We start from the raw sequence: 17,389 nt of genomic DNA, 5'->3' as shown, positions 1-17,389 counted from the left end.
GTTGAGCATGATTTACTAATCATTCTACAAAAATGTTTTGCGAATGTCCTCCCGCACACAGTACGCCATAATGTTCATGCTTCTTAAATAGTTATGCCTTTCCTTTTTCCGAGATTCTCGTAGTTTGGTTAATCACACCACGCTTCTCATTGCAGCTTCTGTGGACTGTGAGATCACCTTGCAAGACCTGGCCAAGGAATTCGCTTCAAGGCATTGCAACTAATCTCTACCAATAGGAGTGGAACAATTAGTTCCGATATTACTCGAGACTAAAAAAATGTGGAGAAGCAGTGAATCTCGAGATCTATTAGCCACGGATATGCAAAAAATGTTGTTCCTTAAATACTTTGGTAGCCATATTTTTGTGTGTCCACTTGTTGCTTTATGAAAAAGGTTATATATTAAAAAATGAATGAACAAAGCCTTTTCTGCAAGAGAGGTGTGGCACGCGGCCGCTCTTGGGCGTATAGGTGGACGGTTTGGAGTGTAGCTGCAACGGCAACTCCTAGACGCTCCTCTTCATAGCCTTCAGAGCTGCACGTTGCAAGTAAGTGAACGTGTCTTAACTACTAGAAGCAAGCCACTCTCACTACCGTATGCCCCGATGGCATGCTGAGCTATGGTGCTTGACTATTTGGATAATATTACAGGTGAAAGCTTCGGAAAAAATATTTTTATTACAGGTATTGGCACAATGCCACAAATGTCTGCAAAGTAGCTCCCTTGAGCGTCGAAACACTTGTGCCAGTGGCTTTTCTGCTATTTTGAATATTCCCCGGAAAGCAGATTCCTGAAGGTCTTTAAGGGCATTTGAGCAAACTTCTTTGACAGCACTTAGGGTCCCATGGTTGTGTCCTTTGAGGGAGTATTGCACTTTTGCGAATAGGAAGTAACTGCTGGTACCAAGTCAGGACTGTAATCGGGTTGCGGAATTGTTGCGATCTCGTTTATCGTCAGCTGGTCGCTAACCCCGGTGAGGTCTTGCTGGTTGCTTTGTCGTGACGCAGTTTACAATTTCCATGACCGGCAATGGCTAACCTCACTCGGTTGACCTTTGTTTTCAATCTTCATAGAAGCTATAGGTAAAAACCACCATTCACTATCATACCTCACGTACAAATTTGCAGTTTACCACTCCTTTTGCGTTGAAGAAAATAGCATGACTTTCACTCTGTATTTCCTCAATCGAGCCGTTCGTGAACAAGGTGATGACGGAGTGTGCCATTCGGAACTGCGACGCTTTGTTTCGAAGTAATATTGAGATATCCAAGTTCTGTCTCGCGTTATTACGTTGTCCAAAAAGCGAGGGTATTCTGAAACGCATTGCAAGTCTTCGCAAGCAGACACTCGCCTCTGCTTTTTCTCGTCCATTAAGACCCGCCGGACGAGTTGAGTTCTGATCATTCATATCACCAAATTTTAATCTATTATGCTGTGCACTCTCATAATATCAATGCCATTTTCATCTGAAAGATTCGCACATTTAAATGATCGTCTAAATTCAGCACTTCACGTACACGGTGCCCATTCTCATCGGTGCTTGTCGCCGACGGCCGTGCAACGCACAGACCGTCCGCAACACTCTCTTGGCAATATTTGGAGAACTTTTGCAATAGAAAACTGCAGTTTTTGGCATTATTTCATCTTTGAACAATTAGCGAATCATTCCCAACGCCTCCAAAACTAATTTTCTTAGTCCAATACAAAATTCGATGGCGTGCCGCGGTTCAATCGTTGGCTGCATTTTGCTCTTCAACCCGGTCACTAGACAACGGTCTAACAACAACGCGGTGTGGCATAAAGGATCGCTAGCAAACGACTGGCGCTTGGGACGTGCTAAATGCTACATCCCCCGCCACTTCGCATGCGCAGTATGAGCGCGCTGCGACGTGACGTCATGTCAGGAAAAAATTGTTCCCAATGCTTTTTATGCAAACCTATCTGGTCTGCTAGGATCGCCATGCCGTCAAGTGGTATGTGCTGAACTCTGTGTTTACCTCATGAAAAAAATGGAGGTTACTAATAAATGTTTTAGATCTACCATACAGTGTTCTTGGCAGTAGGTGCATCTGTAAAGCATAAGCGTTTCATGTTTGGCAAGAGACCACTTGTAATGTATGTAGACAGTGTACGCTGCATATGCAATGACTCACTTTAGGAGCACCTTGTGGGGTTTCCAGCACGATTTGGACACTCCACTCAGAACCAGCACAACTCCGCTTGCTCCAGCCACAGCTTTGGCTGCGAAGACAACAATACCGGGTAATAGCCCGCTGGCAAATCCATTTATTGGGACCTCGCAAGTTCGAACAGCCTCCCTCGGTCCCGCGCAAGCAGCAGCACCGCAGAAAGCAGGCAGCGGCAGGCAGCGGGCGCGAGAAACAACTCGGGTAACCTGGGTCGTGGAATTGTGGTGGCGTCTTTTCGCTGCGTGCGGCGTCTCGCTTTAAACTCCTCGCTTCCCGCTGCGTGCACGGCGCGAGCGACCATCGAAGACTTGAAGTGGAAAGGAGGGCTGCCCACGTGATGAAGCAGAGAGGAGTTCCGTCTATTTAATCACAACCTACGTATGCGACGAGAGCTGAAGCTGCGGACACGGCCCCGGTACAAGAACGGTATTCAAAGCAAGCCCAGCAGCCCCAAGTTCAGAGCGAGTGGAACGCGTCACCCGACAGAGCCACCCCACCTTCTTCCTCTACCTGAGGCGGAGCACATAAAATGATTTGAACAAATTTGCAATTGAAAGGCGTCTAGTCCAGGTTCAAATTTCAGCGGTCCGTAAATACCGGCCTCCGCCGCCGGCTAAGGAGTGCCTAAAGCCGAGGTGTGCATTGGGCGGCGTTGCGGCGGTAAGGGGTGAGATCCCTCGCACAGCAGGTCAGTGCACGAGTGAGCTGATGCGGTTCGAAATAACACATCGTGCTCTGGATCCTTACAGGTATAGGCTAAGTAGTGCTGGTGCAAAATCTATGGACTTCAGCGCGGTACCGCCGCAAAAGCCAGCACCTTCGTAGAAAGCACCCACGGAGGTCCCTGTATGGCTGGAAGGGCTTCAGACCCACCGGTTGTCACAGCAAGAAGCATGAATGTCTTCACGTTGCTTTAACTGTGGCCAGAGTGGCCATGCAGTCAGATACTGTCCTTCATGATTAGAAAATGAGTCAGGCCGCCAGTGACAGAAGTAGAGTAGGCTGCCAACGCTCATATCATCCCCCCCCCCCGTCCGCATTCAAAGCTGGAGAACCAACTGACAGACCTGCTCCTTCACAGACCTCGCAGTGGCGGACGCAATCATTAAGGCGTTGTTGGACACGGGGGCAAGCATCTCGCTAATAGGAGACGAGATCATTTCCCAGCTGCGGTGGAGGTCCGTTCGGTTGCGACAGCGCTGGGTGCCACTTCAGCTAGGTAGCAGAGAAGTGAGGTCATGTGGTGCAGTACACCCGGTATTGCGCTGGGATCAGCGTGCGCGCAAATTTGTTTCGTTAAACTGCCTGCTCTCACGGTAACGGTAATTTTGGGTCGAGTGTTCTAGGCGAGCATTGGACTCGTCGTAGACATCACGCGTGGTTGTTACCCGCAGGGCCCGCTCGCCCCACTCAGGCCCTTTGCCAACCCACCGACTGAAACAAGTTCATCATCATAACGCACAGCCGATGCGCCCGCGGCGGAGCGAAATACATCCCACAAGCACACCCCCCCCCCCCCCCCCCACTGTCGAGGTCGGTAATGGCGGCCCGCCTCAATGTGCGCACTCCTAGGTCGGAGAAGAAAATGCGTACTGACCCGAGAGATGTCCGCAGACAAAGACACAATGAGTTTCCCCGTTAAATGCCGACATCAGCAGCGGCGGCTTGTAAACAGGGTTTTACTTTGAGGTCAGACGAGCATATGCAAAAATTACTGGCAGGTGCCAGCGGGCTGCCCGGCCCGAACGTCGCCGCCTCTTGAATTTTTTGTATTACTTTGACGGGATATTCACGGAGCAGTCGGGAAGCACTAGTTTGGTTCAGTACAGCAAAGACGCAGGCGGAGCGCTTTAATGGAAATAAAACTCAAAGCGCCATCAATGCTGCCAGAGGGCAAGTTATCGACGAGGCACTCCAAGAGTTGCTTGATGCTGGCCTCATATGTCGCTCTTCTAGTTCCTGGCGTTCCAAGTGTTTCTTGCGCTGAAGATATATCGGACATGACGCTTGTGCGTTGGCAATTGGAAGCTGAATACGGTCACAAAGATGCATATCCCATTTCGAGAATAGACGAGATCGTCTCAAATCTCGGTGACGATAAATTTCTTTCGATTCTTCCCACAAGCAAGGAACACCTGCAAGTCGATCTGCGGCCAGGCGACGAGTGCAAATATTACACAATCGCACTTAAGTCTGCTCGAAGCGGAAATGCGAAAACTTTTCCTTTGCTCTTTTTCTGACTCTCTTCTTCATTTTGATGTTATAGGGAGCAGGCTATCTCGATGTCTATGGCTATTGCGAAGTCCGTTTTCGAGACTGGCAAACTACACCGACGTCCATGACTATCATGACGATCAAACGACCTTCGCTGGACACGAACCGACGACTTTTGCAGGCCTCGAACCCACTACCTTCACAGGGATTGAACCTATGGCATTAACGGGTGTCGAAATCACGACCTTCACGGGAATCGAGCCCAGTTACTTTGCGAGATTGGAACCCATAAGCTGTGCGGGACTAGAACCCACTACATTTTTCGCTATACCTATCATCATCATTACAGACATCACCGATAAATTCACCACAGTAATCATCATCGCTTCCACCGACAACACTGTCGTTATCATCATTATCAATATTTTATTTTAAACCAAACTGGAAGACTGTCACTTTCTTGTATAATCAATATGATCTGGAATTGAACAGGTGAAAGCTAGTAATAAATTGGCAGAAGCAGGCGAGGCAGAAATAGCCACACTGAAAGAAACGGTGCAGCACAGACAGAGGAAAGACTCTCATTACAATGAAGCTCGGAACGAAAACGAAAAGTATAGTAGAACATGTAATCTTTAGACTGAAAGGTTTGCACGGTGCGAACTTAAGGAAACTGGGAACTTGAGGGAATCACTTATAGAGCTTGCTAGAAAGCTTCATCTGAAGTTTTCCAGCAGAGACATTTAAGCAGCCCACCAGCTGCCTAAGAAAAAAAATATACTGTGCTAATCTGCTTCGCGGTTGTGGCAGGGAAAGAGGCATGATTTGAGGCGAGAAAAAAAATTAATCGGGTATTTGACTGAAGCTGACTTGAGTCTTTTCTTCAATGGCAACCTAACCGAGATGAATCATGATTTGTTATGGCGTATCTTGGACTTAGTTGTATGCCAGTTGGTAGGACGTCGTGAGTAGCAAAATAGCACGGGACTGAGGCTGGCGCACGCGCAAGGTGGCGAAAGAAAAGGGATTCAAATTCTGATGAGTGAATGGCGGAAAAATCTTCAAAAAGAACTTTGAAATACCTGTCTTATTCGTGTGAACCGCGAATTTTATGTTGAAGAATTTCTTAAGCAACACCTGAACTACCTTCAGTGAATTACCTTTCTTTACCTGTTTCATGAAATGTTTTAGGCCCCTATTACCACATAATATCATACCTGTTGACAAAGAGATTATGAGTCTACGTAAATATTGCCCGGAATGAAAAGCTGTAGTTTAATGTTTAGTTTAACATGTACATGCTTTCGTGGTCACAGAGATCAATGTGTCAAAAGGTTTCGTACATACGTTTTGAATGCGCACGTCTCGCAGCATAACACGATGGAACCGCCGAGGCGGTGGCATTCCTATTTTTGCAAGCTCTAAGAATGATACTGCTCCTTTAGACGTTATATTCATGCATGCGAAAACCTTGCCTTTAAAATTACTTGTGTAAATTATGAACTGTTATTGTTAGCGGTGTAGTGCTGTCGGCCTTTTGTTGAAAGTAGATGATGTACTTCTCGTCGAAAGTGGATTGTCTGCCTGGCAGGTGATTTCAATATTAATACCGTATGTCCAATAAATGTCATTGTATCAGATTATTAAACTGTTTGGCGTCTTATGGTTTATCTCTACTGGCGTTGCCGCGACAATAGATACATACATACATACATACCGTAAGGGCAGGCTTCGTTTAAGACGTTTATTCTAATCATCTGAAAGAGACGTGTTCCGAGCAAACAGCCCCAAGCGATGAGGATGGGAATTACTGGTGAAAGAGAATGAAGTCGCAGCCACAGAGGCGACGACGATGAAAGAGCATAAAGTGCTCACACTATTGTATGAGGGTAACAACTACACGCGCGGTCTGAAGCGGCCCGCCTAGCCGGGATTTGTCTGATGCAGAGCGCCGAATGAAAGGCTTCTGGCCGGAAACGTGTACAATTTTAGTCCCGCGGTAATGGCGGTTCGGAGAAATATCAACAGGAGTGACGCGGTAGTTAACTGTTGAAGTTTGGTTGAGCACCAAATAGGGAGCAATGACACGAGGCTGAAATTGGTCGCAAAGAGCAGGTGTCAGCAAAGGGGTAGAAAGCAAGTTCTCGTCTCCAGAGTTGAACGAGAAAATGCGGTGCGTCGCGTCGTAATCACCCTTGCGATCTTCCTGGCAGGCTTCAGTGTTCAGGCGAGCAAGGTGGCCGCGTCGGGCCACACGGGAGAGGAACTAATCGGGGAGAGGCGGTGAGGAGCTCGCAGGCGTCGAGAAGAAAGAGGCGCCGAGAAGGGTGGTGGGAGAACGGTCGGAAAAGAGGAAAACGGGAAGTATCCAGTGGTTTATTGCAACGCGGATTTGTAGGCAAAAGTGACGAAAGGAAGGACTGCGTTCCAATTCCAGTGGTCAGGTTCGACGTACATAGCAATTAAACCTGACAGGGTGCATTGGAACCACTCAGTAAGACCATTGGTCTGGGGGTGGTAGCTGGACGTCATCTTGTGAAGTGTAGGAGGAGCTTGGAGAACTTCGGCAACAACCGCGAAAGGAACGTTCGGCCGGGGTAACTGAGAAGCACCTGAAGGGCGCCATGGCACAGTACAATGGTTAGAGAAGGAAGGTGGTGGTGGTGGTGAAAAACTTTATAAAGTAGAGCAAGCCTTAATTGTTACATCCTAGTGATGGAATTGCTCTTGGATGCGTTTCGTGGCCGGAAGGTGATGCTTCTCAGCGACTTCCAAAGCCCAGTCCACTAGCTGCCGTTGGGCAGCCGGGTCAGAACTGGACACCGCAGCCTCCCATCGCTTGAGGTCTGTGAGTTGCCAATCGGCTGGTGGAAGGAGCTCAGAGCAAGAATAAAGAATGTGTGCACAATCCGCTTTCGGAGCGCCGCAGAGGGTGCATACTGGCGTGAACAGTCCCGGGTTAACCAGGGCTAAGTGGGCAGGGCAGAGTAAGGTGCGGGATTGTAGCTGTCGCCACGTCACCTGCTGCAATTTTGTGAGAGACTTGTGCGGAGGGGGATACGTTAGCCGTTGCTAACGGTAGTGTAGAGAGGTCTCGTGATACGCGACCATTGGATCTCGAGCGTCTCCCCAGGCGTCACCGGCTCCTGCTCGGATGACGAAACCTCGAGCTAAAGAATGAGCCGCCTCATTACCTGGGTGGCCGGCGTGGGCCTTTACCCAGAGAAGCTTAATAGGTCGGGTAGGGGCGGGAGACCGGCTTAGAAGCCGGAAAGCGGGTTCGGAGATGCGGCCTTTCGCAAAGTTACGGACCGCGGTCTTTGAGTCGCTGAAAATGTGGGTCGCCGATGTAGTAGCGATGGCTAAGGCTACGGCTGCCTCCTCCGCTTCCGCAGGAGTGGAGGCAATGATAGTTCCTGCTGTAATAGGGGTGTTGGAATTGCACACTACCGCCAGGGCAAAGGTGGAAGAGGAGGTGTAAGAGGCTGCGTCGACGTAGACGCTCTCCGGCTGTGCGCCTTAGTGTTTGTGTAGGGCTGCAGCCCGAGCAGTAGGACGAGCCGCGTGATGCTCGGGATGCATGTTCTCGGGGAGGGGGTGAATGATGATGAGGTCCCGTGTGCGGTGTGGGAGGGAGAAGGTGTGGGTATAATAGCCAGGGGGGTGTAGGCATGGCGTCAAGAATGTGACGGCCGGCTAGGGTGGAGGAGAGCCGATCAAGTTGGGCAGATCGATGGGCCTCGGTGAGCTCTGCGAGGGTGTTGTATATGCCCATCTTAAGAAGGCGTTCATTCGACATGTGGTGGGGGAGGTTGAGGGCCGTCTTGTACGCCTGACGGATGAGGCAGTTGACTTTGTTCTCCTCTGCTCGGGAGAGGAAGAGATAGGGCAGGGAGTATACTACCCGGCTAAGGACGAAAGCCTGGATCAGGCGGCGGAGGTCGTGTTCCCGCATGCCTCGGTGTTTGTTAGCGATTCGTCTCATGAGGCGAACGGTTTGTTGAACGGTAGCAGTAAGCTTGGTGATTGTGGCAGTGTTCTTGCCATTGTTCTGGAGAACCATCCCCAGGATGCGAACTTTGTCTACCTCTGGTATGCGGGTGGCATCAATGGTGACATGGATGCCAGGTGGGGGAGTTTTGTCCAGTCTTCCCCGAGGGGGGCGAAGGACCAGAAGTTCCGATTTTGTAGGAGAGCATGCAAGGCCGGCCTGATGGGCATAGGAGGTCACCACATCTGCCCCCGCTTGTAGTGTCTCTTCAATGGTGCCGACATTACCCGTGGAGGTCCACAGGGTGATGTCGTCGGCATATAAAGAGTGCGAGAGGGCGGGAATGGCTGAAAGAGCCTTTGCCATGGGGATGAGAGTTATATTAAATAGAAGCGGGGAGAGTACCGATCCCTGAGGGGCACCTCGGCTACCGAGAGTGAAAACAGGGGAGGAGAGTGAGCCAAAAGTGATTTCAGCTGTGCGGTGGCAGAGGAAGGCTGAGATGTACTGATGGGTACGAGTGCCGACGTGTAGGGACGACAGGGCGTCCAAGATGGCCGAATGATGTACATTGTCGAATGCCTGTTTTAGATCCAGGGCCAGGACCGCGCGCGTGCGCCTCGTGTTTCTGGGGTGGAGGAAGTCTTCTGAGATCTGAAACATGATATCTTGGGTGGAGAGGTGGGGACGGAAACCAAACATGGTTGGGGGGAAGAGGAGGTTGTCGTCCATGTGTTCCTGGAGGCGACCAAGGACGACGTCCCATTTCCCTTACGTCTTGCATCGGCAAGCTCTTTGAGATGGAAGGTGGCAACTTCGGGCGCCGAGGCATCAGGCAAAGCTGCGGTCTCGGCGTAGCATGTCAGATTGTCGATGCAGTGACTGTGCAAAGATTATCTCGCGTAGAAAGAGGAAGCGGGCCATACAAGTAGATGCCGACAATGGCAAGTGGCGTGGCGGGGCAAGGTAGAGGCTGCAGATGTCCAGCAGGAGGTGAAGTCAGCCGTTTTCGGCACTGGCAGAGCGGGAAAGATGCGCCGTACTTAGCGACGCTGTAGGAGAGGCCAGGCCAGAAGAAACGGCTCTTGACACTGTCATAGGTTTTCTGAAAACCTAAGTGACCGGCCGTTTCGTCATCGGGAAGGGCCTCCGAAATACGGCAGCGAAGTGCACGTGGTACCACTGGAACCAAGCGGGTGCCATCAGGGCAGTAAACTAGTGGCTGAGACCATCATTTTCGAGTTTTAGCTTGTGAAGCTGCCGATGCAGCCGAACGGTACGAGTGTAATATGCTCCCGTGAGATGGTTGTTTAGAGAGCAGCAATACGCATCGTTGCATTGATCCGACGCAAGGGCGTTTAAATCGTCAGATGCCACGCAGGGGAGCCCGGTTAAGTGCAGTAGAGCTTGCATCGATGAGGAGACCCTGTAACATGTGGAAGGTTTTGTACAAGAACGGCACGAAGACTCCAGAAACGGGAAACGAGAAAGGGCGTAGGCGTATCGATGCGTTCGACCGGACTTCTAAGTGACGTCAGAACTGTATTCTTGGAGATGGAAAACCCTGCGGCCAAAGCAGCCATGTCAAGCTTTTGAAGTTATGCAACGAGCATAATGCGTGATGGTCCGTGGCCGCCCTAAAAATAGGGGCGGAACTGTACAAATGACGCCAAGACATTCGTCCTCAGTGATAGTGTAGTTACGTTCCGCTGGTGTCAGAGTGCGGCTGGCGAACGCAATAACTCTTTCGCGAAAGTACCATCATGCTTCAGAACAGCACGAATGCCGTGGCCACTACCATCAGTGAATAGAATGGTGGGATCAGCTTCGTCGAAGCACTTTCGCACTGCTCAGCCCAAGCGAAAACACTGTGAGGAGGGAGGGGCTGACGCAGTGGCGCGGCAATGGTAGCGAAAGTTTGTCGACAGTGCTGAAAGTAAGTGGACAGTCCGAAGAAACTGCGCAGTTCTTTAGTCTTCTGGGGACGGGCAAAGTTCAGGACAACGGCAAGGTTGTAAGAGTCGGATCGAATGCTTTCGCTGCTGACGAGGTGGCTGAGAATTGTGATTTCCTTCCTTGCGAAATGGCATTTTTTCGTACTGAGTTGAAGGCCAGCAGGAACGAATCAAGTGAGTGAACGAATCGAGGCGGCGTAAGTGTTCACGAAAAGTTGAAGAGAAATTACAATGTCGTCCAGATAGCATAAGCAGGTTTTTCATTTCAGGCCTCGAAGGAACCAGAACAATAATCTATAGTGGAAAAGCATTCAGCTCCCTGGAGAAAGTCAAAGGAGTCATCAATAAGGGCATAGGGTAAACTGCTTTAGAAGCAATTTTGTTCAGTGCACGGCAATCAACTCAAAATCAGACTAATTCATTCTTCTTATTCACAAAACCATCGGGGAAGACCAGGGACTAGCGGAAGCGCGGGTAATGTTTCAGCGGAGTGTATCACACGCATTGTCCTCGACGACTTTGCGTTGAGATAAAGAAACGCGGTACGGGCGGCAGTGAACAACCGAGACACCTTCAGTAACGATGCGGTGCTCGGCAACGGACGTATTGCCCAAGGTAGTGGAAGTCGCATCAAAACAGCCTTGATGCTTGCGAATCAAGCCCAGTAACTCTTTCCGTAGCGACGACGGGAGATGTGGATTGATGGTGGCAGAGAGGACGGATAGAGAAACGTCTGCTGAAGGGGGCGACGGAGAGGAGGGCGCTTTAAGCACGACGAGAGAAACCGGGTGCGTGTCATACGTGCAGGAAAAAGATGTGCATTTCGGTCCACAAGAGGATCACGAGAAGTGTTCAAGGCAGCGACAACGGCTCATCCATTTTCAAACCTAATCAGGCTTGGCGGCAAGGCAAATCCCTTGATTAGATGTCGATCAGAGGGCGCGATAAGCACATCGCCATAAATAGTGGTATCGGAAGTAAGCGTGAAAATATCTTGACTCCTATTGGGCCGAACAGAATCTGCAGCGGCAATGAGGCGATGACAGAGCTCGGGGACTTCAGATGATGCGTCACTCTCAGTCATGTGGGCGATGCTGTCACGGCAAAGAATAAAAGCACTGGTGGAAGACAAGAAATCCCAGCCAAAAATCATAAGGTAAGCGCAAGGAGTCAGTACAGCAAACTGTACTTGGTGACGGACACCGTCAATAGAAACCCGGAAAGTGTACTTAGCGGATGGGCAAACGATGACGTTGGTTAGCTCGACGCAGGGGTGACCATCGTACGCCGTTTTCACCTTCCGCAAGCGCTCGTGTCGTCTCATTTTCTTCCTCTTGTCTTGTGTTTCGCGCTGCTTCAAGATGACCATGAGTAAGCGTGAATAACAGTAAGGGCAGTGCCCGTGTCAGTCAAAGCCTCAAGTCGTAAACGTTCAATCCACAATGAAACCATATTAGATGGCACTCCGGAAGCGTTCGTCTGTGTCCGGAGCATGCAGCTTTCGCTCTAAAAACTGCACCAGCGAGTTTTCCGAGCGAAGGTCAGGCGCCACAGAAGCCGGTCAGAGTGGAGAGGAAGAGCGCCGGTACAGCGAACGGGATCGAGTTCTGGTGGGGAGGTAAGGACAAGGCGGAGCACTACTAGATTGAGGTGTAAAAAAACGTCCGTAAGTGTCTTTGATGAAACAGCGGTGGTGAAAGGGACCACTAGGAGTACAGGAGCTCTGGAAGACTTAATACCCGCGACGTTTGTCTTGAAGGCGCCGACACCAGAAGCGAAAAATATGCCACGGAAGCCGCAATAATAATACCAAATCTGGCGGCTGGGGCGCCAGGACGAGTAGAACGGTGGTGTTGAGGTTGGCGATGCCAAAGCTGTGACATGGTCGGGTTACGGCTCTGGCGTTGGAGGCGGACCAAAGACAGGGGCATGGCAGCGACCTTAACGTACGTGGGTGTAGGGCAAAGAGCCGGGGGGTCGGGTGCCAGAGAGCAGGCGATCGACGCCAACTCTTCTTTAATGATGCTGCGAAGGCCAGCACCATCAGAGGACGGAGCAGGAGGCGCAGGTTCGCTGAGGCACGCAGAACCGTTTGCAATAAGGTCCTCACGAATTAGCGCACGAATTAGGGCACCCAGGTCGGAGTCGGCGGGCAAAAGGGAGGCAGCCGGGTCAGATAGCAAATGAATGGATAGCATCCAGGTGGTGCCTGCGTGCCCATTTCTGGTGAGGCCATTCTGCGGAGGAGATTTGGCCAGATCTAAGGTTAAGTCTGTAGAAGCGGTCATTGTGCATTTGAGGGCGCGGTTGGCTCAGATATGTCACTGACCTCCCCTGTCGGAGGTTCGGCATCCTCGTTTGCCAGCTTGCCCACCCAAAGCTTGCCGCTGGACATTTTTTTAGAAAAATGCAATTGACGTCATCCCTGTGGGTCTCGTGCCAATCAGTGAGGGATTGATCAAGATGAAAACCTCTAAGGTTCTTCGGCAGAATCTAAGGTCTCTAGCTACCCACTACCTCCACATCTCTGAGGTGCGACCGTTTGGCCTTAGAGGCATTTTTTTAAGTCCTATGACATTGCATGTATCACAGATCTGCTTCATTGCCAAGTTTTTCAGTCATCAGCGGTGAAAGCATTCATTCCCGAAACGCCCGCATGCTCCAATGGTATTGTTCGTAGAGTGGACACAGCATCTTCCCCGCAGGAAATACTGAAGGAGTTTCAGGATGCAGGGGTGGGGTTCTTTCTGACTATTACTCCAGTAGAGAATTAAATGGTGTGCGTGTAGCGGCAGAATCAGTTATAACACTTTTGCTGGCGCCTGCTGTCCTTCTGAGCTCAAGGTCTGGTCGATAGGGTATCGTGGGGATCCTCTGCAACCCCGTCCACTTCATTGCACCAATTGTTGGCGGTTCGGTCACAGTGGTAAGGCGTGTAAATCGGCGACCCGCTGCCGTGTTTGCGGACAAGGGCATTAGGATGAGAGCTGCGCCTCTGATTAGCCCCAGTTTTGCCTTGACAAGTGCTTTAACTCAGCTGATGTTGTGAACTGTTCGAAGCGAGCTGACGAACAAAGCCTGCTAGATATATTTCAAGCGAAGCGGCGCTCGAGAGCAGATGCATATGCACTTCTGGATCGGAAGAATAATACATATGCCAGCCTTGCGCGAAGCTTTGTTACAGATATAGAGTCAGGTTTGAGTACTTCCATAATGTCTTCAGTAGAACAGTCCCTTTCTGTGGTGGTCGAGCGAATGCTGTGCAATTTCACCGAGGCTTTATCTCAACTTGCTGCAGGCCAATCTCTGCCTTCTCAATCATCTGTTTCGGCGGTGTCGCCTTCATTGCTCCCAAATTGTTTTGCTAGTAAGAGTCACTCCATGTCGCCTCCTGACACATCCCGAGTCCCGCCTGCTAACAGTGCTGCTGGCAATGTCTCTCACGTAGATATCTGTAACACAGATGTTGAAATGCTCAGTCCTTTCCAGAAGCGTCGAGCACCTTCCGCATTCTCGAAATCAGCTGTTCCGCAAATCAAAGCAAAGAAAGGACCCCCCCAAAGTAATCCTCTAGATTGATGTGCTGAGGGAGGGTGTTGCTGCCTCTTTCATCAGTCAATAATCATGGCGGGTCTAAAACTTCTGGAATGGAATTGTCGTTCCGTACTTTCTTCTCTCACGGATCTTGAATTACTTTTTCATAAACATAATCCAGATATTCGGATTTTGGAAGAAACGTGTCTCTCTCCATTTACATCATTTTCAATAAAACAATTCTGTTTTCAGGGTAGATCGCATTAATGGAATGTTGGTGGGTTAATAACTAAGATCTCTACAAAAATATGTCACCGGGAATTATTCTCGCAGAAAGTTATGCTCTCTGACTGAGTAGTTCGCGGTTGAAATCTCCCTTCCATAGTGCGCCAAAGTAACCAAAGCTAACATCTGCTTTCCTGTAGGTGTTCACAGGAAAGACTGTATGGATACGTTACTCAGCGGCGCAAACAGCACAGTCATCGCATGAGATTTTAATTCGCACCAGAGTGTCTAGGGTAGTCGCTCTCACTCTTGCGGCCAGCTTCTCTGGTCATGGATATCTGTGAATGTTGTGCACTGCTGCAATTCGGGAGCAGTAACCTTTATGCGAGGAGTTTCTCGTTCAGTCATAGATTTAACATTAGCATCTCGTGGGGTTGGAGTATCTGCATGGTCAACAGTAGACTTAGGTACATCCAATGACCACTTTCCAATAAACATTGCTCTTATATCCTCTGCTAACAGAAAAGATGGTGCAACCATGAAATTTGTAAACCACATTACATATAAAACATTGATATCTGCCTCGCTTCCCTCCATAGTTAGCTGAGGTCGAGCAGAAAGAGCTCAGCGGGTAATTTTCTTACTGCAAGACGCTGCTGAAAGCTCTGTATTCTCTGTGTGCGCTACTGTCCCTGCCAGACAGCCGTATCCTTGGTGAACGGAGGAGTATGCGAAAGCTTATCGTCGTAGAAATGCAGCCTGGAAAAGCCTTTCCTATATTCAGAGCCCAGCTAATTGGATAAATTATAAGTTCTACTCTGCATCTTTAAAATAAACTATTAAAAGCAAAAGTGGAATATAATCAAAATTTAAACACATATCTCCCAAATACTCAGAACAAGAAGGCTCTATATAGATTCACGGCGCAGAATAACAACTCTGGCCTCCTACCGCATAAAGTAAATGGTATTGTCTCCGCAGGAAGCTAAGCAAAACCTTGAACGTATCGCTTAGGGGCTGGCTTTACGTTTCCAAGTGCAGAAAACGGAACCTTTACACACTCACACCCCCATCTCGGACTATCCTGAGGTCGACGTGACAGAGCTCCAGCCAATTGTTTTCTCGATGCCGTCTGCTGCCCCGGGATCTGATGGGGTTACTGTGGACAAGTTAAAGATTTTAACGCAAGACTTTCTAACTCACCTTATGGATATAGAAAATGCGTTATTGGAAAACTCTTGGATTCCTGACAGTTGGTAAATTGCGAAAATATTTATTTATTTATTTATTTAGCAAATACTGCCGGCCTGTGTTACAGGCCTTAGGCAGGAGTGGGGTACAAACATATTGATAAAAATAACAAGTACATTGCAAAAGAAGCAGATAGCGAACAGAGCAAAAACCAGTACATACAACATAAAATCGATTACAAAGACATAGAACATATAATGACATCGATCCTGGCAGCAAACGAAGGCATCGGACTTGGCCCAAAACAATTTTACTTTTGAAAAATGCGGAGAATGGATTTCGATTAGACAATATTCGGTCGATTGCTTTAACTTCAAATGTAGTAAAGCTAATAGAAAGAGTAGTAGACAGTCGCCTCACAGAGCATGTTGATCACGTTAACGACCTCAGCTACGCACAGATTGGCTTTCGTCGAGGTCATTCCTTATGGTCCACGCATGTCGAACTCCAGAGCCAAATACGACTCTCAATGCGCAAGAGAGAAGTTGCGGCCTTGGTGAAACTTGATATTGCTAAGCCCTATGACAGCGTTTTGCACACGGTTCTTATTAACTACCTTGTTCAGCTACATCCACCGCCCTACATCTATGCTTGGATTTGTGAACTTTTAAAAGATATATGTTTCATCTGTGCACTCTTAATATTTTCACGCTTAAGGCCTGCCACGCACCGGTTTTAAGCGTGAAACGCGCTCCTCGACGGCATGAACATCGTTTTGAGTACCACGTTACTGAAAATAAGCGTTTTTTCCGTCCATGCAAGCGTGATATGCGTTCACGAAACCCCCACTCGCTTCCTTCTACGCGTAATCTTAGATTCCATGCGGGAGGACCGGAAAACTCACGCTTATAAAAACCCGTGGGGCCGATCTCCCTTGTCCTCAAGCACGCATATATATATATATATATATATATATATATATATATATATATATATATATATATATATATATATATATCCTGATACTTATCCCAAAGGAGACAGACGACGCGGCCGTTCCTCGGTTTTGATTTGCTGCTGTAGCTTCCTTTAATTTATTCTTTCTATCATGCGGAGGCATTGAAAGGCGGCGCTCGCTTCAGTGATTTTGGCGTGTCACGGTGTTGGTGACAAGAGAGGACCTGTTAGAAGGCAGGGCTCGGCAGCACGTCCTTCAGTTGGCGAGACGGCGAACTTCAACGTCTTTCAAAACGAGAGCACCACGAGCGTCGTCTTCTTTCCGAGCGCCACGAACGCCACCTGGCATTCCTCCCCTCTTAAAAAAAAGAAAACACGCGCAGAAGAGCGCGCGAACACAAGCACACACACAAGCACACACAAGCACAATTAATCACACAAGAGAGGCACGAAGATTCTGGGTGGGTCACCGTGCCAAATACGGCTTCAGGCGCACAACATGGACGATCTCTGGACGGGGCTTTCGACGGGTTCTCTGCTGGGAAAGTTCAGCGTCCGGTTCTACCTCTTAATTAACGTCGCTGACGCGCCGCAAGACTTTGTAGGGACCGAAATAGCGGCAAATGAGTTTTTCGGACAAGCCGCGTCGTCGAACAGGTATCCATACCCAAACCTGGTCGCCGGGATGGTAGGAGACTTGTCTGTGCCGGAGGTTGTATCGCCGCGAGTCTTTGTCTTGTTGCTGGGTGATGTGAATACGGGCTAGCTGACGAGCCTGCTCGGCTTCGTGGGTAAACTCCTCAGCGTCAGCAGAAAAATGGTCATCGGTTGCGCAAGGGAGCATTGCGTCGAGCATCGTCTGAACCTCCCTGCCGTAGAGGAGGCGGAACGGTGTGAAACGGGTCGTCTCTTGAACTGCTGTGTTGTAGGCGAATGTCACGTACGGTATGATCGTATCCCAATTCCTGTGTTGTACATCGACGTACATCGCCAGCATGTCCGCCATAGTCTTATTAAGCCGCTCTGTCAGCCCATTTGCCTGCGGGTGGTAAGCAGTAGTTTTCCGGTGGGTCGTCTCGCTTAGCTGAAAAATTTCGGCCATCATCTGGGAAGTAAATGAGGTTCCTCGGTCG

The sequence above is a fragment of the Amblyomma americanum genome, chromosome 6 (genome assembly GCF_052857255.1).
Source record: "Amblyomma americanum isolate KBUSLIRL-KWMA chromosome 6, ASM5285725v1, whole genome shotgun sequence".
Taxonomy (NCBI): Eukaryota; Metazoa; Arthropoda; class Arachnida; order Ixodida; family Ixodidae; genus Amblyomma; species Amblyomma americanum.
This window is presented reverse-complemented; position numbering follows the sequence as displayed.